The sequence below is a fragment of the Haematobia irritans genome, chromosome 2, assembly GCF_050003625.1.
Source record: "Haematobia irritans isolate KBUSLIRL chromosome 2, ASM5000362v1, whole genome shotgun sequence".
In the NCBI taxonomy this organism is placed as follows: Eukaryota; Metazoa; Arthropoda; class Insecta; order Diptera; family Muscidae; genus Haematobia; species Haematobia irritans.
Window position 1 is genome coordinate 76,658,641 of NC_134398.1, and position 24,662 is coordinate 76,683,302.

Genomic DNA, 24,662 nt, shown 5'->3' on the forward strand with positions numbered 1-24,662 from the left:
CATTCATTTATTGTACAACTAATATAATAAATTGAAAACTTTAAGAATTACAAATGATTCAAAACATACTGTAGCTTATATTAAATAAATCTATACATAAAATGTTCTTGTAGATTTTGATTTGCATTCATGGACAAGGCGAGACTCCTTGTGTCGACCCGGGTATGTAGAACAGCGATTGTTGTGTTTGTAGTAGTTTGGAGGAACAGAAGTGGTAATTCTCTTTCTTATTTTTTGTTTCATATGTAATATTTTACAGAAAAAGAAATATATACTGTTAGATTAATTTATTAAAGTAACATGTATGAAAGAAGTTTATCAACATTATGTAGGAGAAAGTTTTTCTGCCGTGCCCTCAAAGTGATCAACGCTCTTATTTAACCCAATTCTGAATGACAACTCCCTGGGAACATTTTTTCCCAATTCCCTGTTTCTCTATTCTCAACAAACTCTCCCCGGGGAATTTTCTCTTTTTTTTTAAGGTTGGTATTGAGTTCGAGTTTAAAGGTTAGTACTATGTTCGGTTTTCGAGTTGAAAATCATTTTATTTTCGCGATTACTTTTCCTGAAATAATCAAAATTATAAATGAAAACAAACATATTCCCGTAAAGTCATGCCGAAATCTAGAGGAACAAGAAATTGCACATCAATTGAGTTAATTTATCTGCTTTATAGATAGTTGGTGTAAGAAATTAACCGCGAAAATTTCAACTCGAAAATCGAACATAGTACTTACCTTAAGGTGGGTACTATGTTCGGGTTTCGAGTAGATTCGCGATTACTTTTCCTTAAATAATCAAAATTATAAATGAAAACATATTCCTGTAAAGTCTTGTCGAAACTAGAGGAATAAGACACTGCGCATCAATTGAATTAATTTATCGACTTTGTTTTGATGTTTCAATTCAAAAATCGAACATAGTCTGACCTTTAGCAGCTAAAGGTACACCCAGAAAAAAGTGCCTTCGAAACTAAAGGAAAAATTTTTCATCAATATAGTTTATCCATTTTATTTCCATTAAGGTAAATTTTTGTGAGAAATAATAAAATTTACTCGTTTCAGTAAAAAAAACCTAAACTGTAAGCAGTTAGGAATAGTTCATTAACTAGAATAAGGCATGGAATTTTACTCATACTATTTTCTTCGCTGGGTATAAGAATTTACTACTGAACAAGAAAATTTTATTCACCGATAACAAAGCATTCGTAAAAATAAACAAAAACCGAACTAAAACCAAGTTTCCTCAAAATTAGTAAAATTTCGTATAAAATGATAATTGCGACTTCCTTTATAATAGAAAGTTTTTCATACATACGAACAACACTTGACATAAAAAAATATTTAAGTTCATTCGTACTAAGAAGTATGCAATCCTTTCAAAACTTAAGGAAACACACTTGTTAGAATATAGGAATTTTTCCTATATTTCTATTGTCTACCTGTAATCGATACCTGTCATCGTAATCGATGTGTTTGCGCGTGGGTGTAATCGATATGTTTGCGCGTGGGTTGTTTTTTAGTTGGAATCGCGTTGTTGTGGTATACGGAGAGATTGTTAAAAAATAATATGGTAAAATAATATAATAAATAACAAATAACATATATAAAATATTTATTATTTTAAATTAGTGAGAACAATTTTCGTTTTTTGAAAATAAATCTATCAATGTTCGTGATGGCGTATAAAGAAAGAAAACACCAGCAGAATAACAACCCTTTCATTTGTCTTCATTTTGGAATCTTCAATTATCAGGTAATATTCAGTGACGCTAACCTTTTGTAACAAAAATGGTTTATGATTTTTTATATTTGTAGGTATTGAAATTATAAAAGGAGGACAAAATCGTTAGGCAGCAACTTATTAAAAGTGAAAGGTACAAGAAGAAAAATGCGTTTTACAGTTGATGACATTACATGGAAATTGGAAATAGTGGAATAATAAACTAGTATTTCAAGGCCAGTCGATGCTGTTGATTCTTAATAAATAAATTTAATATATTAATAAAACGTGTATTTTATTGAAGAAAAAATTGCCTATATAAATAAATAAAATTGTATTTAAAAACGAAGGTAAGCAGTTCAAATTATGAAGTAAAAGTTTTACCACAAATGTGTAAGATTTGTCCAAATGAATGAAAAATTTTCAATAAAATCATTCCATATATGAATTCAAATCAGTTAAATTTTTTCATTCTGTAGTATAGTGGTACATAAATATAGGAAAAGGTTAACTAATATATGGAATGCATTATACCTAATTTCTACGAAAATCACATCGTTCAAACAAATAAAAATGTCTTTGGCGCTATACGAAGTTCAACTTTCTTCACAATGAGTTCATTTTAACTTAAAGAAGGGGTCACTTTTTTCTGGGTGACCCAGAAAAAAGTGCCTTCGAAACTAAAGGAAAAATTTTTCATCAATATAGTTTATCCATTTTATTTCCATTAAGGTAAATTTTTGTGAGAAATAATAAAATTTACTCGTTTCAGTAAAAAAAACCTAAACTGTAAGCAGTTAGGAATAGTTCATTAACTAGAATAAGGCATGGAATTTTACTCATACTATTTTCTTCGCTGGGTATAAGAATTTACTACTGAACAAGAAAATTTTATTCACCGATAACAAAGCATTCGTAAAAATAAACAAAAACCGAACTAAAACCAAGTTTCCTCAAAATTAGTAAAATTTCGTATAAAATGATAATTGCGACTTCCTTTATAATAGAAAGTTTTTCATACATACGAACAACACTTGACATAAAAAAATATTTAAGTTCATTCGTACTAAGAAGTATGCAATCCTTTCAAAACTTAAGGAAACACACTTGTTAGAATATAGGAATTTTTCCTATATTTCTATTGTCTACCTGTAATCGATACCTGTCATCGTAATCGATGTGTTTGCGCGTGGGTGTAATCGATATGTTTGCGCGTGGGTTGTTTTTTTTAGTTGGAATCGCGTTGTTGTGGTATACGGAGAGATTGTTAAAAAATAATATGGTAAAATAATATAATAAATAACAAATAACATATATAAAATATTTATTATTTTAAATTAGTGAGAACAATTTTCGTTTTTTGAAAATAAATCTATCAATGTTCGTGATGGCGTATAAAGAAAGAAAACACCAGCAAAATAACAACCCTTTCATTTGTCTTCATTTTGGAATCTTCAATTATCAGGTAATATTCAGTGACGCTAACCTTTTGTAACAAAAATGGTTTATGATTTTTTATATTTGTAGGTATTGAAATTATAAAAGGAGGACAAAATCGTTAGGCAGCAACTTATTAAAAGTGAAAGGTACAAGAAGAAAAATGCGTTTTACAGTTGATGACATTACATGGAAATTGGAAATAGTGGAATAATAAACTAGTATTTCAAGGCCAGTCGATGCTGTTGATTCTTAATAAATATATTTAATATATTAATAAAACGTGTATTTTATTGAAGAAAAAATTGCCTATATAAATAAATAAAATTGTATTTAAAAACGAAGGTAAGCAGTTCTAATTATGAAGTAAAAGTTTTACCACAAATGTGTAAGATTTGTCCAAATGAATGAAAAATTTTCAATAAAATCATTCCATATATGAATTCAAATCAGTTAAATTTTTTCATTCTGTAGTATAGTGGTACATAAATATAGGAAAAGGTTAACTAATATATGGAATGCATTATACCTAATTTCTACGAAAATCACATCGTTCAAACAAATAAAAATGTCTTTGGCGCTATACGAAGTTCAACTTTCTTCACAATGAGTTCATTTTAACTTAAAGAAGGGGTCACTTTTTTCTGGGTGTAGGTACTATATTCGGTTTTCGAATTGAAAATCACTTTATTTTCGCGATTACTTTTCCTGAAATAAACAAAATTACAAATGAAAACAGACATATTCCTGTAAAGTCTTGCCGAAATCTATAGGAGCAAGAAACTGTAACCGCGAAAATTTCAACGCGAAAAGGGAACATAGTACTTACCTTAAAATCACCATTTTTTCACGATTACTTTTCTCTACTAAAGGCGAGTAATTAGTTCGAGTTTAGTCGCTAAAATCGTCATTTTTTCACGATTTTTCTCTAATGATCCATTATAAATAATATAAACTGTGAAAAGTTGCTTTGGGGTATTCCCCATCAAGTTTTACTAAAATTGGCATCAAAGAAGTATAATTTTGTATTAGGGCTGTTTTCTTTTAGCACTGGATACCCTAAGCCGTGAAGGACTAAAAGAAAACAAAGTACTCGTTTATCCAGGACATCTCCAAAAATATGCAACACTGTCATCAGCTGTTTAAAAACCACAGAAAAGAAGTGAAATATTGCTTTTTTAATTTATGAAATGCTCCAATTAGTAATAAATATTTACTGCTGCGATTATTTATGGCACTTTGAATTTCTTGTTTTTCGATAAATTAGTCTCAATAAAGTGCTATTGTGAATCGAAGAAGCGTCACTTTATCAAAATGCAATCTGGCAACATCGGCGCGACTTGCACTGTTGAGATGTTCTGGATAGAACACCAGTGCAACGATGTTCTGGATAGCTCATACAAATGTTGCATCCAGTGTTAAAAGAAAACAGCCCTATTGTTTTTACTGATTTGTTTTCGATTTTAGCGGCTAAACTCGAAATTAATACCCACCTTTATTCTAAACCAACTTCGAAAATGAGAAACTCTTCCCTGGGAGAAAAATTGGTATTACGAATGTCAATAACAGGGGAAAAATTATAGGAATAATTTCCCCAAAAAAATTCAAGGGAGTTGCTAAAATGCATCATTTTTCTGTAATTTCTGGTCAAAACCCTCAAATAAAAAGCAAAAAATGAAAGAGTTGATACGATTAAATGTTTGGATCACGGCATTCGATCTAAATTTCTCTAGCATTGCCAACAGCAAAAATCGAAGCAGAACAAAATGAAATGAAAAAATTAAGTTAGCGGCACAAAATAGAATGTAGAAAAAAACACGTTTTTGAATATTTCAAAGTAAAAAGTGAATTATATTGGATTATATCTTTTGGACCCATATTTCTTTTTATTTATTTATTTAAAGTTTTGTATGGGTCCCAACACAATCTGGTTATATAGACCCAATATTTATTTTTACATTCCTCAGAATTCCTTTCTTATTGGTGGATGAGATGAATATAAAATAATTCAGTGACAACAAAGAAAAAAAAGCGTAGCCAAAAAAGTAATGAAAATGTCCTTTTTGGATCCGGAAGTGGTGCAAAATTGACGCAGAAGCGATGAATTTAACATGGACTTTTCATAGGACGGAAGTTCTCCATTTCAACAGACGGTGCACTGAATTTGCATCACTTCTTTAGGTGTGATCCGAATTCAATGTTTTGGATGTAAATTAAAAAATTCTGTGATATTTTGTCAAATAAATAATTGTTAATGGATTCTAACGCTTGTCGGAAACGTTCGACTTCAAATATTTTCAAAAATTCACAATAACCTATTTGTTACAAAAAAAAAAATACCCATTAAAAGTATGAAAAAACCAAGTTATAAAAAATTGAATTAAAAGAGCTTCCTGGGTGGTTAAAATAAAGAACATCATTGGGAGCGCGTCTTCTGGAAGTGCTTTTAAAGTTGTGCCTTTGGAAGAACTTCCAAATTTTTTGCTGGGCAAATAAGGAATACGAATGCGCATTGTTATTAGGGCTGTTTTCTTTTAGCACTGGATATCCTAAGGAGTCACGGACTGAAAGAAAGCAGAGTGCTCGTTTATCTAGGACATCTCCAAAAAATATGCAACACTGTCATAAGCTGTTTAAAAACAATCGCAGAAAACAAGCGAAATTTTATATTTTTAATGTATGAAATGCCCAAATGTAATATTTACTGCTGCGATTATTTATGGCACTGTACCACTTTGAATTTCATGTTATTCGATAAATTAGTTACAATAAATTGCTATTGTGAATCTAAAAAGAGTCACATTGTCAATCTGGCAACAACGACGCGACTTGCACTAATGAGATGTTCTGGATAGAACACCAGTACAATGATGTTCTGGATAGCCCATACAAATGTTGCATCCCTATTGGTGTAAGTAAATGGGTTTGAAATGGTGTGCACTGTTAGAAAGCCACCTTTTTGCAGACTCAATGGACGATTTCGGCTGACGAAGGAGGCGTCAAATGGAATATAATTTTTGGTGGCATGTCAACGTCAATTCTATCAACATAACAATTGCCTTCCGTCTTAAAACTTTTGGCCACAGGAAGCTTTCATCATTCAATATTCTTATATGGTGGTTCAGAAGCGTTATGTTGTCATCGAATGGTGCGGTAATTGGTTGATCACAATCTCTTGCACGGTTGAAAAAGACTGTTTTTCATATGTTTGGCTATAAACATTATATGTTTGGAACACCAATTTTTAAACACAATATTTTTGAGTGCAAGCATATAATGTTCATAAACTAGCATAACATGTTTGGGGCATATATGTTAATATGTTAGAACATATTATGTTTGGGACATAAAATGTTTGTAAATATAATATGCTTGAATGCAAACATATATTAATTTAGAAATAGCCTATAAACATATATGTGTTTAGTAGCTTGGAGCGCTATATAACAGGGAGCGATATTGAATTAAGTTGGTGGTTGTTGCTTGTTATTACAAAATTAACATTTTATTTTTCCTTGAGCAATTGATCAGCTACTTCTTTGATCCTTACAAACTGTGTGGTCCGCTGTTCGAATCCCCGTCCGGCAACAGGTAAAATTAAAATAAAAAAAATCATAAAATTGAATAATTTCTACTACAATGTTTGTATTACAGAAAAATGTGCTAAGAACTAAAAAATCTCGTGGAAGTGAGAAAGATGTCGGGGAATATACAATTGGGCAGAAACAAAATTTTGAGCATTCAGGTCGAAAACCTATGTTGTTAGCACCTATATTACCTGTTTATTTTCATAATTCATTATGATTGTAAATATATAAATAAATAAATAAAATTTTGAGCACAATATTGTTTGGGAGAATTTTTTTTAAGCATATAATATTTTTGGGTGCAAAATGCTTCCAAACATATTATATGGTCACATAATAACATATTGTTTTTTGGAAGACAACATTATTGAATTTGGATGCAAAAATACAAAATGTTTGGAACTTAGACTACCCAAACTTATATTGTTTAGACCAATATGCTTTCAAACATATTATATATTGTTAGAGATCAAACATATAAATGTTTGGGCAATACCCAAAAATGTATATGCTTGAAGCAAAATATGTTTGGGAGTATATGTTACAGAAGCTATTTTGTGTGAGGGTGTGGATATCGCTCTTGCCTGTGCACTTTTTATATGGTTCTTTGCCTAGGTAGGATGCTGGCTCCCGAACTCGACTATGACAAATGTTTGTTTAACTTTTATTGGAGCTGCATTAGTCATAAATATTCAGGCATTTTAAAGAGAAAATGTAAAGTAAAAAATTTGTCGGAAAAGCCTAGTTTTCGAAATATCGACAATTGAAAATCGGTATTTTCATTTATATTTTTGATAATTCTGACAGCAATTTTTCATGAAATGAATGAAACTACTTTTTTTGCGTTTTTGCTAAAAATAGTACATACACAGAAAAAATATCACCAACATATTTCCAATGAAAAAGTTAATTAAAACTTAAAATTTTTTCAATTAATAAGTTTATTGATACAATTAACTTTTTAATCATGATAGAAACATTAAGTTAATTATGTCAATGACTGAAAATTTTAAAACTTTTAATTAAAAAATTAATTGATACAATTAACTTTTTAATCAAATTCGGAAGACTAATTCAGTTAAAAAAGTAATGAAAATTTTTTAATTAAAAATGTATTTCAAACAATTAATTGTTAATCCAAATAAAAACTCAAAGCCAATTCATAAATGAAAATAGTTACCTTTTTTAATTAATAAATTGAGTTTTGCAATCAACATCAATTAAATTTTGTAATGTGCGTGAAGATAAATTGTAAATTGTAAATACACGCTCACAAAAAATCGCTTCTGTAACATATACTCCCAAACATATTTTGCTTCAAGCATATATATTTTTGGGTATTGCCCAAACATTTATATGTTTGATCTCTTCCAATATATAATATGTTTGAAAGCATATTGGTCTAAACAATATATGTTTGGGTAGTCTAAGTTCCAAACATTTTGTATTTTTGCATCCAAATTCAATAATGTTGTCTTCCAAAAAACAATATGTTATTATGTGACAATAAAATATGTTTGGAAGCATTTTGCCCCCAAACATATTATATGCTTAAAAAAATTCTCCCAAACAATATTGTGCTCAAAATTTTATTTATTTATTTATATATTTACAATCATAATGAATTATGAAAATAAACAGGTAATATAGGTGCTAACAACATAGGTTTTCGACCTGAATGCTCAAAATTTTGTTTCTGCCCAATTGTATATTCCCCGACATCTTTCTCACTTCCACGAGATTTTTTAGTTCTTAGCACCTTTTTCTCTAATACAAACATTGTAGAAGAAATTATTCAATTTTATGTTTTATTTTATTTTAATTTTACCTTTTGCCGGACGGGGATTCGACCAGCGGACCACACAGTTTGTAAGGATCAAAGAAGTAGCTGATCAATTGCCCAAGGAAAAATAAAATGGTAATTTTGTAATAACAAGCAACAACCACCAATTTAATTCAATATCGCTCCCTGTTAAATAGCGCTCCAAGCTACTAAACACATATATGTTTATAGGCTATTTCTAAATTAATATATGTTTGCATCCAAGCATATTATATTTACAAACACTTTATGTCCCAAACATAATATGTTCTAACATATTAACATATATGTCCCAAACATTTTATGCTAGTTTATGAACATTATATGCTTGCACTCAAAAATATTGTGTTTAAAAATTTGTGTTCCAAACATATAATGTTTATAGCCAAACATATGAAAAACAGTCTTTTTCATCCGTGTAGCTAAGACACAAACCAGACAGATTTAGCCGCGCACCGAATGGGTTAATTGAGTTATGCTAAGGCGACCAAAAAAATTGTTATATATATTTTGACTACTTTGGACCAATAATAAATTAACTAAGCGACAAATTTGATACCATAATAAAGGCCTAGGAGCGCACTTGCAGAAAATAAGGTCACATAGATTAAAAACACAACAACGATTGAGATATTGTAGAAATAAAACCGCACTAATGGATCCTTGATTTTTATAAATTCAGGCTCTTCTCACGATACTAAAATATCCTGGGCAGGATTGCACAGTGCGGCATTTTTCCTTATATTAATCCATCCAAGTTAGTATTTTTCCATTAAATTGGATAAAACACAATTTTCTGGATTGCTTTCGAATATAGCGACCATATAGCCAGAAAGTACACGTTACGACCTTTCTGCTGATACCAAAATATCCTGGGCAGTTTTGCACAGTGGGACATTTTTCTTTATATTTCGGACGTAGTTTGAATTTTTGCATAAAATTGGACAAAACACAAATTTCTGGATTAGTATTGTATATAGAAACCTTTTAGACATAAAGTACAAAACACAAATTTCTGGATTGGTATTGAATATAGAAACCTTTTAGCCATAATGTACACGTCACGCCCTTTCTCCTGATACCAAAATATCCTGGGCACGATTGCACAGTGGGCAATCCTGCACACTATCATAGTTCGTAATTTCCTATTAACTTGGATAAACACAATTTTCTGGATCGATTTCAATTATAAAAATCTTTTAGCCATAAAGTACACGTCACGCCCTTTCTCACGATACTAAAATATCCTGGGCAGGATTGCACAGTGGGGCATTTTTCCTTATATTTATCCATCCAAGTTAGTATTTTTCCATTAAATTAGATAAAACACAATTTTCTGGATTGCTTTCGAATATAGCGACGCTATAGCCAGAAAGTACACGTTACGACCTTTCTGCTGATACCAAAATATCCTGGGCAGTTTTGCACAGTGACCTGAATTTATAAAAATTAAGGATCCATTAGTGCGGTTTTATTTCTACAATATCTCAATGGTTATTGTGTTTTTAATCTATGTGACCTTATTTTCTGCAAGTGCGCTCCTAGGCCTTTATTATGGCATCAAATTTGTCGCTTAGTTAATTTATTATTGGTCCAAAGTAGTCAAAATATATATAACAATTTTTTTGGTCGCCTTAGCATAACTCAATTAACCCATTCGGTGCGCGGCTAAATCTGTCTGGTTTGTGTCTTAGCTATTTACAATTTATCTTCACGCACATAATTTTGTAGCGGATCATCATTTCATTATATACACATTATATCATATTATACAAATATTTATACACAAAGGCATATTATAACAATCATACCAAATCATATTATTGTTATTGCTTGCATTCATTCCTTTATATTCGTTAACATTAGTTCATGCATTGAATTGCTTTTAATTTGCACTATATCGATATTATTATTTTATGCAACATTGAGAATGAACGAATCATCGATTATTTCGTTAAGTTGTATTTTATGTTGTCTTGGTTTGCCTATAAAACCAGCACTCACGCCAATGATTTGTTCATACTATCATGAAAGTGTGCATATCGTGAAGTGAAAAAAGTGTCTGCTAAGCAAATTGCTGTTTTGCCATCGGCTATTTAGTTTGGCGGAGTGGTAATTATACCGACGGCTTTTTAATAAGCTTAGCAGTTTTTGTGTTTTTCCGACGGGTATAAACACTTCACAATTAATACTGAGCAGAAACAAAATTTAATCTCTGGGTATTTTGAAACAGAGAACTTAATATCTAAATTCTTGGCTAAACTGGTTAGCTTACCAGCGTTTTTGAGAAGCAAGAGTAAGCAGCTGAAAAATTCAATTTCAATTTCAAAGTAAGTTTTTATTGGTCAATATTTTCTTAAACTAATAAAGCTATGTATGGACATAGCTGTGTCTTATATTTAGCGTATATATAATAATTTTCTAAATTTATCTATATAATACAGGATACGGCTTAAACTGTTTGTTTATGCTAGTCACTATTTCAAATTCTCTACATTAAACAAAATTTCCCTGAAAAATGACTACTAAAAACAGGGACATTAACGTTATTATTTCACTTACAACTAGTACTTAAAACTAAAAATTCAAAAATATTTACAATTTCGCTAAGAGCTATTATTGTGCCAAACAATATCGTCCACGTCTAGCGTACCATAGCGTCTATGATAGAAAACGAGCCTCTATCATAGCTGCAATAAACATATCGGCGGTCGATATGTCAAATGAGGAAGATTGGATGGACTGATGTCCTGTACCAAGCAACCCCTCACTAACGGATTATCTACAAAAGATGCCCTATCAAAGATATTTAATGCATTGTTTTTGTTGTTTTCGTTCAGTCGTTTTGTTTTTAAATGCATATATCATCTGTGATGCGCATTTAGACTGATTGTCTGTACGAAGTACACATAGTGTACCGTAGTACATGTAATGATATAATGGCATTATTTATTAGCCTATCATTACCGGTTATTTTTATGGTGTATGGAAACGTGAAAATGTTGTCCAAAATGGTTGGGAAGACAGCTGTTTCGGATTTCCACATCCTCATCAGTTCCCTTTATTGGACGATCTACTGATCTCAATTATTAGACTATTAGACTATGGAGTGGTGTAATTGGAAGGTGAAAATGTTTTCTACTGCATTTCTTTTTTTGGACATGTTGGATTTGCTTAAGCTAGTTCTTTACAATAGAAGAATGACTTACCAACATAGTCTAATAATTGAGATCAGTAGATCGTCCAATAAAGGGAACTGATGAGGATGTGGAAATCCGAAACAGCTGTCTTCCCAACCATTTTGGACAACATTTTCACGTTTCCATACACCATAAAAATAACCGGTAATGATAGGCTAATAAATAATGCCATTATATCATTACATGTACTACGGTACACTATGTGTACTTCGTACAGACAATCAGTCTAAATGCGCATCACAGATGATATATGCATTTATTTAATGCATTTCTAATCAGAAATACATCAATCCTATAAATTCCTGCAGAGTCGTAGATAGATTGGCTAGAAAGTCTCCGCCATATTCCATCTTCTCCTCTAACAGGCCCTAAACCTACACAAGAAGCTAAAATCTTCCTCTCCCATACCCTGAGCATTTCCATTTGGTGGGAAAAAATTCCAAACAAATTGGAAAGGCGTTGGCGGATAGTACGATCACCAATTGCAATGGTTGGCTCATATCCTTTAGAGCAAGGATACAAGTTTCGCCTATTGCCTTTGAAAATCACACCCTCACACTTCTCCACATTAAGCCTTAGTCGCCACATCTCAAAATATGTAGATAGTTCTCCCAAGTAATGATTCAATCTGTCACTGACAACCGCTGCATCTACTCCTGATGCCGCAACAAATATGTCGTCGGCATATATCAGAAGTAGGTCTCCAGATGGTCGTTGCGGTATGTCACTAATAAAAATGTTGTATAAGACCGGGCCCAGTAGAGAACCTTTGGGTACACCAGTCCTTACAACCCTATCACTAGAGTAGTCTTCGCCTACCGTAAATGTCCCGTCTCTGAGAAAGTCCGCGACGATCCTACATAAACTAGTATCAAAGCCTAATATTCTAATTTTATATAGGAGAACATCATGCCAGACACTATCGAATGCCCTAGAGAAGTCGAGACTAACGGCGATAATCACGCGACGTCTATTAAGCGACCTAACCACAGATCTCTGAGCACAGTCAGGGCATGTGTTGTGGAGAGCCCTTGTCTAAAGCCAAATTGGCTATCAGACAAGATCGACCTATCGTCTCCCTAATACCGTCGAGTATGAAATACTCAAAAAGTTTACCGAGCGATGACAGTAAACTAATCGGTCTATAACTGCTGCCACTACTTGGATCTTTTCTTGGCTTTAGAATGGGGACGGTGATCGCCCTTTTCCATAAAGCCGGAAAATATCCAATGTTTATGCAGCGGTTATATAAAATCGCGAGAAATTTCCACGTGTGGTGGTCAGTTTTCCTTAACACCACATCAGGAATTTTATCCTCGCCAATAGATTTGATTTTTTTCTAGATCTCAAAGCTGTCCTAACTCCAGCTGAAAATTTTCAAAACTTTTACATTACTTGTGAAAGTGAGAATCGCGTAGTAAGCAGTACAAAACAATCTCAAAATTTACCCTATTAGTAAAAATGAGATTCACATAGGAGGCGGAATTTTCAACAATTTGAAAACTCAACCGGTAGCTTTATTGAATGGTGGACGTGAGGAAGCCATTCAATTAGTCACAATGGATGGTAATGCTGTGGCCATTGACAATAAAATGGCTACAACTTCAACGGCTGGTGATCAGGCTAGTAGCAAACTGTCTGATACTAGCATTAATAATGAAGAAATTCGACGTATTCCGTATGAGAGACGCAAACGCAAGAAAAAGTCAAGTGGACGTGAGTCGCCGTATGAAAATGTACGGCTTCAAGTTGCTGTTGAACAACTCAACGGCACAATCAGCGAATTGAACAATACTATCGCTAAATTATTGGAGAAGAATAATCGTCTTTGTGACGAAATTCGAACTTTGATCAGTTCTGAGAAGGAGAAAATTTCATTCACTGCTGAGAATGAAATTTTTGAGATGAAAGTTTTCTCAGGTGAGATAGAAAAATCTTTGTCGGTCGGGGCAGCCGAAGTCCCCAGCACTGCGTTGAAGGAAGTTGTTGCACCGCCGGCAAAATTGGTCACAATTATTGGAATCTACTATGAACCATTCTCATCACGAATAATCAAGTGCCAAATACGAGATAAACCAACCCGTATTTATTCGCTATTACGGAAGGGGAAAGAAATGGATTCCAGGAACTGTCAAGCAACAACTTGGAAAAATGTTATTCGTTTTGGACACCGAAATGGGAGAATGTAGACGTCACGTAAATCAGATGAAGCCAAGAAATTCTGATTATCATCAGCCTATACAGTTAAGCAACAATCATTATTATTCGTTTCCATCAGATGAAAAGCAAGAGATTTCGATAGAAATACAGCCAGAATTCAATGATGTTCCAACCTCAACTTCTATTCAATAGCCTATTGCAATTCCACCAAATATTTCTGATGTACCAACACAACAGCAATCAACATAGCCTGATGTCGAAACTCCAACTAAAAGTCAACCTCCAGGTCTTAGACGAAGTAACAGGATAAGAAGAGAAGTATCTCGTTATTCACCAGATGAATTTCGTTGATGTATTTTATTGTATATATTTTCATTAATTTTTTTTTTTTTTGAAATTCATCTCCATCTTAGCTTTGAATTTTTTATGGGGGAGTAATGTTATATATTGGGTACGATTTTTAGTTTATGTAGTTATCGATAATTCAAAATTCATTCTTTTCTCTGGTTGTACAGAGGAACTAGTTTGTGAATGTCCAGTGGAATCGGTGGGCAATGCGTTGAGCAAGTATTTAAAGCCAAAACTCTAGGTATTGTTCTAAACAATACTGTAACCTGGAAAGACCACATCGACTGGGAAAATTATCGACATACTGAGAACACTATACAAAGTTCTACTTTGCACTCCACAAAACATTAGAGTTTTACTAGCAAAATCTTCTTTTACTTGTTCTTTTATATGGTTGCAAACTATTCAGCAAGTACGATTCAAGAAGCAAATCACGCCTAGAGACTGCATTCAACGCCATAACAAGATATGTATATGGATTAAAAAGATTTGAAAGTTGTTCTCTATTCTCCAAAAGTTTATGTGGTTTTAAATCGATTGATTTACTGAATATGTCGAATATCGCTGTTAAATAATACGTACGTGTTTTATGCGAGCTCCGGCAGAATACATTGCTTTGGTGGCCAAACAAAGAGATAGAATCATAAAAGCACCCTAAAAGATTGGTGGCAGCATATACTTGAAGGGGTGATGAAATATTTGGTGACGACTTGATATAAACCAAGTTTTTTTTGTACGGAAAAAGTAAAACTATTGCTAAACTTCCTAACATTTTACCAATTTATTGGAAATATCAAGAATCTGTTAACCGATAAAGCAAATAAGATAAATTATAACACAATAAACAAATAAATAAATAAAATTTTGAGCACAATATTGTTTGGGAGAATTTTTTTTAAGCATATAATATTTTTGGGTGCAAAATGCTTCCAAACATATTATATGGTCACATAATAACATATTGTTTTTTGGAAGACAACATTATTGAATTTGGATGCAAAAATACAAAATGTTTGGAACTTAGACTACCCAAACTTATATTGTTTAGACCAATATGCTTTCAAACATATTATATATTGTTAGAGATCAAACATATAAATGTTTGGGCAATACCCAAAAATGTATATGCTTGAAGCAAAATATGTTTGGGAGTATATGTTACAGAAGCTATTTTGTGTGAGGGTGTGGATATCGCTCTTGCCTGTGCACTTTTTATATGGTTCTTTGCCTAGGTAGGATGCTGGCTCCCGAACTCGACTATGACAAATGTTTGTTTAACTTTTATTGGAGCTGCATTAGTCATAAATATTCAGGCATTTTAAAGAGAAAATGTAAAGTAAAAAATTTGTCGGAAAAGCCTAGTTTTCGAAATATCGACAATTGAAAATCGGTATTTTCATTTATATTTTTGATAATTCTGACAGCAATTTTTCATGAAATGAATGAAACTACTTTTTTTGCGTTTTTGCTAAAAATAGTACATACACAGAAAAAATATCACCAACATATTTCCAATGAAAAAGTTAATTAAAACTTAAAATTTTTTCAATTAATAAGTTTATTGATACAATTAACTTTTTAATCATGATAGAAACATTAAGTTAATTATGTCAATGACTGAAAATTTTAAAACTTTTAATTAAAAAATTAATTGATACAATTAACTTTTTAATCAAATTCGGAAGACTAATTCAGTTAAAAAAGTAATGAAAATTTTTTAATTAAAAATGTATTTCAAACAATTAATTGTTAATCCAAATAAAAACTCAAAGCCAATTCATAAATGAAAATAGTTACCTTTTTTAATTAATAAATTGAGTTTTGCAATCAACATCAATTAAATTTTGTAATGTGCGTGAAGATAAATTGTAAATTGTAAATACACGCTCACAAAAAATCGCTTCTGTAACATATACTCCCAAACATATTTTGCTTCAAGCATATATATTTTTGGGTATTGCCCAAACATTTATATGTTTGATCTCTTCCAATATATAATATGTTTGAAAGCATATTGGTCTAAACAATATATGTTTGGGTAGTCTAAGTTCCAAACATTTTGTATTTTTGCATCCAAATTCAATAATGTTGTCTTCCAAAAAACAATATGTTATTATGTGACAATAAAATATGTTTGGAAGCATTTTGCCCCCAAACATATTATATGCTTAAAAAAATTCTCCCAAACAATATTGTGCTCAAAATTTTATTTATTTATTTATATATTTACAATCATAATGAATTATGAAAATAAACAGGTAATATAGGTGCTAACAACATAGGTTTTCGACCTGAATGCTCAAAATTTTGTTTCTGCCCAATTGTATATTCCCCGACATCTTTCTCACTTCCACGAGATTTTTTAGTTCTTAGCACCTTTTTCTCTAATACAAACATTGTAGAAGAAATTATTCAATTTTATGTTTTATTTTATTTTAATTTTACCTTTTGCCGGACGGGGATTCGACCAGCGGACCACACAGTTTGTAAGGATCAAAGAAGTAGCTGATCAATTGCCCAAGGAAAAATAAAATGGTAATTTTGTAATAACAAGCAACAACCACCAATTTAATTCAATATCGCTCCCTGTTAAATAGCGCTCCAAGCTACTAAACACATATATGTTTATAGGCTATTTCTAAATTAATATATGTTTGCATCCAAGCATATTATATTTACAAACACTTTATGTCCCAAACATAATATGTTCTAACATATTAACATATATGTCCCAAACATTTTATGCTAGTTTATGAACATTATATGCTTGCACTCAAAAATATTGTGTTTAAAAATTTGTGTTCCAAACATATAATGTTTATAGCCAAACATATGAAAAACAGTCTTTTTCATCCGTGTAGCTAAGACACAAACCAGACAGATTTAGCCGCGCACCGAATGGGTTAATTGAGTTATGCTAAGGCGACCAAAAAAATTGTTATATATATTTTGACTACTTTGGACCAATAATAAATTAACTAAGCGACAAATTTGATACCATAATAAAGGCCTAGGAGCGCACTTGCAGAAAATAAGGTCACATAGATTAAAAACACAACAACGATTGAGATATTGTAGAAATAAAACCGCACTAATGGATCCTTGATTTTTATAAATTCAGGCTCTTCTCACGATACTAAAATATCCTGGGCAGGATTGCACAGTGCGGCATTTTTCCTTATATTAATCCATCCAAGTTAGTATTTTTCCATTAAATTGGATAAAACACAATTTTCTGGATTGCTTTCGAATATAGCGACCATATAGCCAGAAAGTACACGTTACGACCTTTCTGCTGATACCAAAATATCCTGGGCAGTTTTGCACAGTGGGACATTTTTCTTTATATTTCGGACGTAGTTTGAATTTTTGCATAAAATTGGACAAAACACAAATTTCTGGATTAGTATTGTATATAGAAACCTTTTAGACATAAAGTACAAAACACAAATTTCTGGATTGGTATTGAATATAGAAACCTTTTAGCCATAATGTACACGTCACGCCCTTTCGCCTGATACCAAAATATCCTGGGCACGATTGCACAGTGGGCAATCCTGCACACTATCATAGTTCGTAATTTCCTATTAACTTGGATAAACACAATTTTCTGGATCGATTTCAATTATAAAAATCTTTTAGCCATAAAGTACACGTCACGCCCTTTCTCACGATACTAAAATATCCTGGGCAGGATTGCACAGTGGGGCATTTTTCCTTATATTTATCCATCCAAGTTAGTATTTTTCCATTAAATTAGATAAAACACAATTTTCTGGATTGCTTTCGAATATAGCGACGCTATAGCCAGAAAGTACACGTTACGACCTTTCTGCTGATACCAAAATATCCTGGGCAGTTTTGCACAGTGACCTGAATTTATAAAAATTAAGGATCCATTAGTGCGGTTTTATTTCTACAATATCTCAATGGTTATTGTGTTTTTAATCTATGTGACCTTATTTTCTGCAAGTGCGCTCCTAGGCCTTTATTATGGCATCAAATTTGTCGCTTAGTTAATTTATTATTGGTCCAAAGTAGTCAAAATATATATAACAATTTTTTTGGTCGCCTTAGCATAACTCAATTAACCCATTCGGTGCGCGGCTAAATCTGTCTGGTTTGTGTCTTAGCTATTTACAATTTATCTTCACGCACATAATTTTGTAGCGGATCATCATTTCATTATATACACATTATATCATATTATACAAATATTTATACACAAAGGCATATTATAACAATCATACCAAATCATATTATTGTTATTGCTTGCATTCATTCCTTTATATTCGTTAACATTAGTTCATGCATTGAATTGCTTTTAATTTGCACTATATCGATATTATTATTTTATGCAACATTGAGAATGAACGAATCATCGATTATTTCGTTAAGTTGTATTTTATGTTGTCTTGGTTTGCCTATAAAACCAGCACTCACGCCAATGATTTGTTCATACTATCATGAAAGTGTGCATATCGTGAAGTGAAAAAAGTGTCTGCTAAGCAAATTGCTGTTTTGCCATCGGCTATTTAGTTTGGCGGAGTGGTAATTATACCGACGGCTTTTTAATAAGCTTAGCAGTTTTTGTGTTTTTCCGACGGGTATAAACACTTCACAATTAATACTGAGCAGAAACAAAATTTAATCTCTGGGTATTTTGAAACAGAGAACTTAATATCTAAATTCTTGGCTAAACTGGTTAGCTTACCAGCGTTTTTGAGAAGCAAGAGTAAGCAGCTGAAAAATTCAATTTCAATTTCAAAGTAAGTTTTTATTGGTCAATATTTTCTTAAACTAATAAAGCTATGTATGGACATAGCTGTGTCTTATATTTAGCGTATATATAATAATTTTCTAAATTTATCTATATAATACAGGATACGGCTTAAACTGTTTGTTTATGCTAGTCACTATTTCAAATTCTCTACATTAAACAAAATTTCCCTGAAAAATGACTACTAAAAACAGGGACATTAACGTTATTATTTCACTTACAACTAGTACTTAAAACTAAAAATTCAAAAATATTTACAATTTCGCTAAGAGCTATTATTGTGCCAAACAATATCGTCCACGTCTAGCGTACCATAGCGTCTATGATAGAAAACGAGCCTCTATCATAGCTGCAATAAACATATCGGCGGTCGATATGTCAAATGAGGAAGATTGGATGGACTGATGTCCTGTACCAAGCAACCCCTCACTAACGGATTATCTACAAAAGATGCCCTATCAAAGATATTTAATGCATTGTTTTTGTTGTTTTCGTTCAGTCGTTTTGTTTTTAAATGCATATATCATCTGTGATGCGCATTTAGACTGATTGTCTGTACGAAGTACACATAGTGTACCGTAGTACATGTAATGATATAATGGCATTATTTATTAGCCTATCATTACCGGTTATTTTTATGGTGTATGGAAACGTGAAAATGTTGTCCAAAATGGTTGGGAAGACAGCTGTTTCGGATTTCCACATCCTCATCAGTTCCCTTTATTGGACGATCTACTGATCTCAATTATTAGACTATTAGACTATGGAGTGGTGTAATTGGAAGGTGAAAATGTTTTCTACTGCATTTCTTTTTTTGGACATGTTGGATTTGCTTAAGCTAGTTCTTTACAATAGAAGAATGACTTACCAACATAGTCTAATAATTGAGATCAGTAGATCGTCCAATAAAGGGAACTGATGAGGATGTGGAAATCCGAAACAGCTGTCTTCCCAACCATTTTGGACAACATTTTCACGTTTCCATACACCATAAAAATAACCGGTAATGATAGGCTAATAAATAATGCCATTATATCATTACATGTACTACGGTACACTATGTGTACTTCGTACAGACAATCAGTCTAAATGCGCATCACAGATGATATATGCATTTATTTAATGCATTTCTAATCAGAAATACATCAATCCTATAAATTCCTGCAGAGTCGTAGATAGATTGGCTAGAAAGTCTCCGCCATATTCCATCTTCTCCTCTAACAGGCCCTAAACCTACACAAGAAGCTAAAATCTTCCTCTCCCATACCCTGAGCATTTCCATTTGGTGGGAAAAAATTCCAAACAAATTGGAAAGGCGTTGGCGATGATTGGCCCAATGATTTGACGATAAATCAATAGTTTCACCTCCTTACTCAGGCCATTTGAGCGTTGCAAGTGCGGATAGTACGATCACCAATTGCAATGGTTGGCTCATATCCTTTAGAGCAAGGATACAAGTTTCGCCTATTGCCTTTGAAAATCACACCCTCACACTTCTCCACATTAAGCCTTAGTCGCCACATCTCAAAATATGTAGATAGTTCTCCCAAGTAATGATTCAATCTGTCACTGACAACCGCTGCATCTACTCCTGATGCCGCAACAAATATGTCGTCGGCATATATCAGAAGTAGGTCTCCAGATGGTCGTTGCGGTATGTCACTAATAAAAATGTTGTATAAGACCGGGCCCAGTAGAGAACCTTTGGGTACACCAGTCCTTACAACCCTATCACTAGAGTAGTCTTCGCCTACCGTAAATGTCCCGTCTCTGAGAAAGTCCGCGACGATCCTACATAAACTAGTATCAAAGCCTAATATTCTAATTTTATATAGGAGAACATCATGCCAGACACTATCGAATGCCCTAGAGAAGTCGAGACTAACGGCGATAATCACGCGACGTCTATTAAGCGACCTAACCACAGATCTCTGAGCACAGTCAGGGCATGTGTTGTGGAGAGCCCTTGTCTAAAGCCAAATTGGCTATCAGACAAGATCGACCTATCGTCTCCCTAATACCGTCGAGTATGAAATACTCAAAAAGTTTACCGAGCGATGACAGTAACCTAATCGGTCTATAACTGCTGCCACTACTTGGATCTTTTCTTGGCTTTAGAATGGGGACGGTGATCGCCCTTTTCCATAAAGCCGGAAAATATCCAATGTTTATGCAGCGGTTATATAAAATCGCGAGAAATTTCCACGTGTGGTGGTCAGTTTTCCTTAACACCACATCAGGAATTTTATCCTCGCCAATAGATTTGATTTTTTTCTAGATCTCAAAGCTGTCCTAACTCCAGCTGAAAATTTTCAAAACTTTTACATTACTTGTGAAAGTGAGAATCGCGTAGTAAGCAGTACAAAACAATCTCAAAATTTACCCTATTAGTAAAAATGAGATTCACATAGGAGGCGGAATTTTCAACAATTTGAAAACTCAACCGGTAGCTTTATTGAATGGTGGACGTGAGGAAGCCATTCAATTAGTCACAATGGATGGTAATGCTGTGGCCATTGACAATAAAATGGCTACAACTTCAACGGCTGGTGATCAGGCTAGTAGCAAACTGTCTGATACTAGCATTAATAATGAAGAAATTCGACGTATTCCGTATGAGAGACGCAAACGCAAGAAAAAGTCAAGTGGACGTGAGTCGCCGTATGAAAATGTACGGCTTCAAGTTGCTGTTGAACAACTCAACGGCACAATCAGCGAATTGAACAATACTATCGCTAAATTATTGGAGAAGAATAATCGTCTTTGTGACGAAATTCGAACTTTGATCAGTTCTGAGAAGGAGAAAATTTCATTCACTGCTGAGAATGAAATTTTTGAGATGAAAGTTTTCTCAGGTGAGATAGAAAAATCTTTGTCGGTCGGGGCAGCCGAAGTCCCCAGCACTGCGTTGAAGGAAGTTGTTGCACCGCCGGCAAAATTGGTCACAATTATTGGAATCTACTATGAACCATTCTCATCACGAATAATCAAGTGCCAAATACGAGATAAACCAACCCGTATTTATTCGCTATTACGGAAGGGGAAAGAAATGGATTCCAGGAACTGTCAAGCAACAACTTGGAAAAATGTTATTCGTTTTGGACACCGAAATGGGAGAATGTAGACGTCACGTAAATCAGATGAAGCCAAGAAATTCTGATTATCATCAGCCTATACAGTTAAGCAACAATCATTATTATTCGTTTCCATCAGATGAAAAGCAAGAGATTTCGATAGAAATACAGCCAGAATTCAATGATGTTCCAACCTCAACTTCTATTCAATAGCCTATTGCAATTCCACCAAATATTTCTGATGTACCAACACAACAGCAATCAACATAGCCTGATGTCGAAACTCCAACTAAAAGTCAACCTCCAGGTCTTAGACGAAGTAACAGGATAAGAAGAGAAGTATCTCGTTATTCACCAGATGAATTTCGTTGATGTATTTTATTGTATATATTTTCATTAATTTTTTTTTTTTTTGAAATTCATCTCCATCTTAGCTTTGAATTTTTTATGGGGGAGTAATGTTATATATTGGGTACGATTTTTAGTTTATGTAGTTATCGATAATTCAAAATTCATTCTTTTCTCTGGTTGTACAGAGGAACTAGTTTGTGAATGTCCAGTGGAATCGGTGGGCAATGCGTTGAGCAAGTATTTAAAGCCAAAACTCTAGGTATTGTTCTAAACAATACTGTAACCTGGAAAGACCACATCGACTGGGAAAATTATCGACATACTGAGAACACTATACAAAGTTCTACTTTGCACTCCACAAAACATTAGAGTTTTACTAGCAAAATCTTCTTTTACTTGTTCTTTTATATGGTTGCAAACTATTCAGCAAGTACGATTCAAGAAGCAAATCACGCCTAGAGACTGCATTCAACGCCATAACAAGATATGTATATGGATTAAAAAGATTTGAAAGTTGTTCTCTATTCTCCAAAAGTTTATGTGGTTTTAAATCGATTGATTTACTGAATATGTCGAATATCGCTGTTAAATAATACGTACGTGTTTTATGCGAGCTCCGGCAGAATACATTGCTTTGGTGGCCAAACAAAGAGATAGAATCATAAAAGCACCCTAAAAGATTGGTGGCAGCATATACTTGAAGGGGTGATGAAATATTTGGTGACGACTTGATATAAACCAAGTTTTTTTTGTACGGAAAAAGTAAAACTATTGCTAAACTTCCTAACATTTTACCAATTTATTGGAAATATCAAGAATCTGTTAACCGATAAAGCAAATAAGATAAATTATAACACAATAAACAACATTGAACAGCTGATAGTGATCTCGGATGTCTTTTTGAGGAGTAGGCCGTGTTTACACTATTGTACAATTCAGTACGCACTCATATAAGTTACAATTCACAATAGCATTTTTTCGGCCGTTACACTTGGATAACACAGTGGCTCAAAGAAAATAAATATACAATCTGGAAAAAAGAAAAGCTTGTAATTTTTCTCCAGAGGGAGAAGTCAAGACTGTATCCAAGCTATTCAAAATGGATAATGATCAGCGAGTATCGGAAATTAGTGTGGCCAACTTAAGGTCAATAATAAAAGAATGCAATGAAGAGATATTGGGGCGAATATCATCATTAACTGAAGAAGTTAGTAAACTTAAAACGATTAATAATGAGATATTGCATGAAATGGAGCTAATAAAAGACGAAAATAATATGCTCAAACGACGTCTAAATGATTTAGAAGCAAGCATAAAAGGAAAAAACTTGGTATTTAGAGGATTATCAACACAACAAACTAGTACATATGAAGTACAAAAAATTTGCCAAGAAGTTATGAAAACGGAGAATAGCACACGTGTCATCTCAACAAGAGTGATATATCAAAGAAATGAACAAGTATCAGTGTTGGTTCAATTTGAATCTGAAATTGGCGTTGAAAATGTCTTGAAAAGCACTAAAAAACTTAAAGGAACCCAAATTGATGTGGAGCGAGATCTCAATGCAGAGCAGAGGTTTGATAAAATCATTATGCTTCAATTACGCAGAAAACTGATGACTTTCAGTAAGAAATACCAACTAAAAGTGAGAGATGATCGGATGAAATTTGATAATAAGTGGTTTAAATGGAACTCGGAGAAAAAGCTGGTTTGCGGTACGATCAGTGCTACTTACATATTTAAGGAATTATATGGAGAAGAATTCAATTTAAATGTTAAGTACAATATTCTAAAAAACGAAATAAATTAAAAAAAAAACTAGAAAACAGCCAGAATAATGAAAAAGAAAATAACAACAAAAAAAAGAAATTTATCAGAAAATAGAAGTAATGAAGAAATGGAAGTTAGTAATCTATCAAAAAATATATTTAAGATATTAGCTTACAATGTAAATGGTCTTAAAAATAAAATCCTTTACCCTGAATTTTTCGAATATATCAGTGGCTTGAAATCTTTGCACTAATTGAAACACACGTTACGGAAGAATAAATAAGTAGCTGGACAAAATATTTCAAGAATTTTCATTTGATCTGGAAAGCAGCAGAAAAGCCAAATACGTATGGTCGAGCAAGAGGTGGAATTGTATGTGGGGTTAAAAAAATCTCCAATCAATGGGAATTA

General features: G+C 32.8%; 1 protein-coding gene and 2 long non-coding RNA genes across 3 annotated transcripts in view; 2 read left to right on the forward strand and 1 right to left on the reverse strand.

Moving 5' to 3' along the window:
* The window catches only part of LOC142225564 (uncharacterized), a 107,502-nt gene that overhangs the window by 607 nt on the left and 82,233 nt on the right, over positions 1-24,662 (reverse strand). The gene's annotated exons all lie outside the window — the stretch shown is intronic.
* On the forward strand, positions 1,528-1,960 carry LOC142223032 (uncharacterized). Its single transcript, XR_012718504.1, has 3 exons — positions 1,528-1,572; positions 1,632-1,755; positions 1,818-1,960. It is a non-coding gene; the product is annotated as an uncharacterized LOC142223032 (long non-coding RNA).
* Positions 2,964-3,503, forward strand: LOC142223033 (uncharacterized). Its single transcript, XR_012718505.1, has 3 exons — positions 2,964-3,004; positions 3,064-3,187; positions 3,250-3,503. It is a non-coding gene; the product is annotated as an uncharacterized LOC142223033 (long non-coding RNA).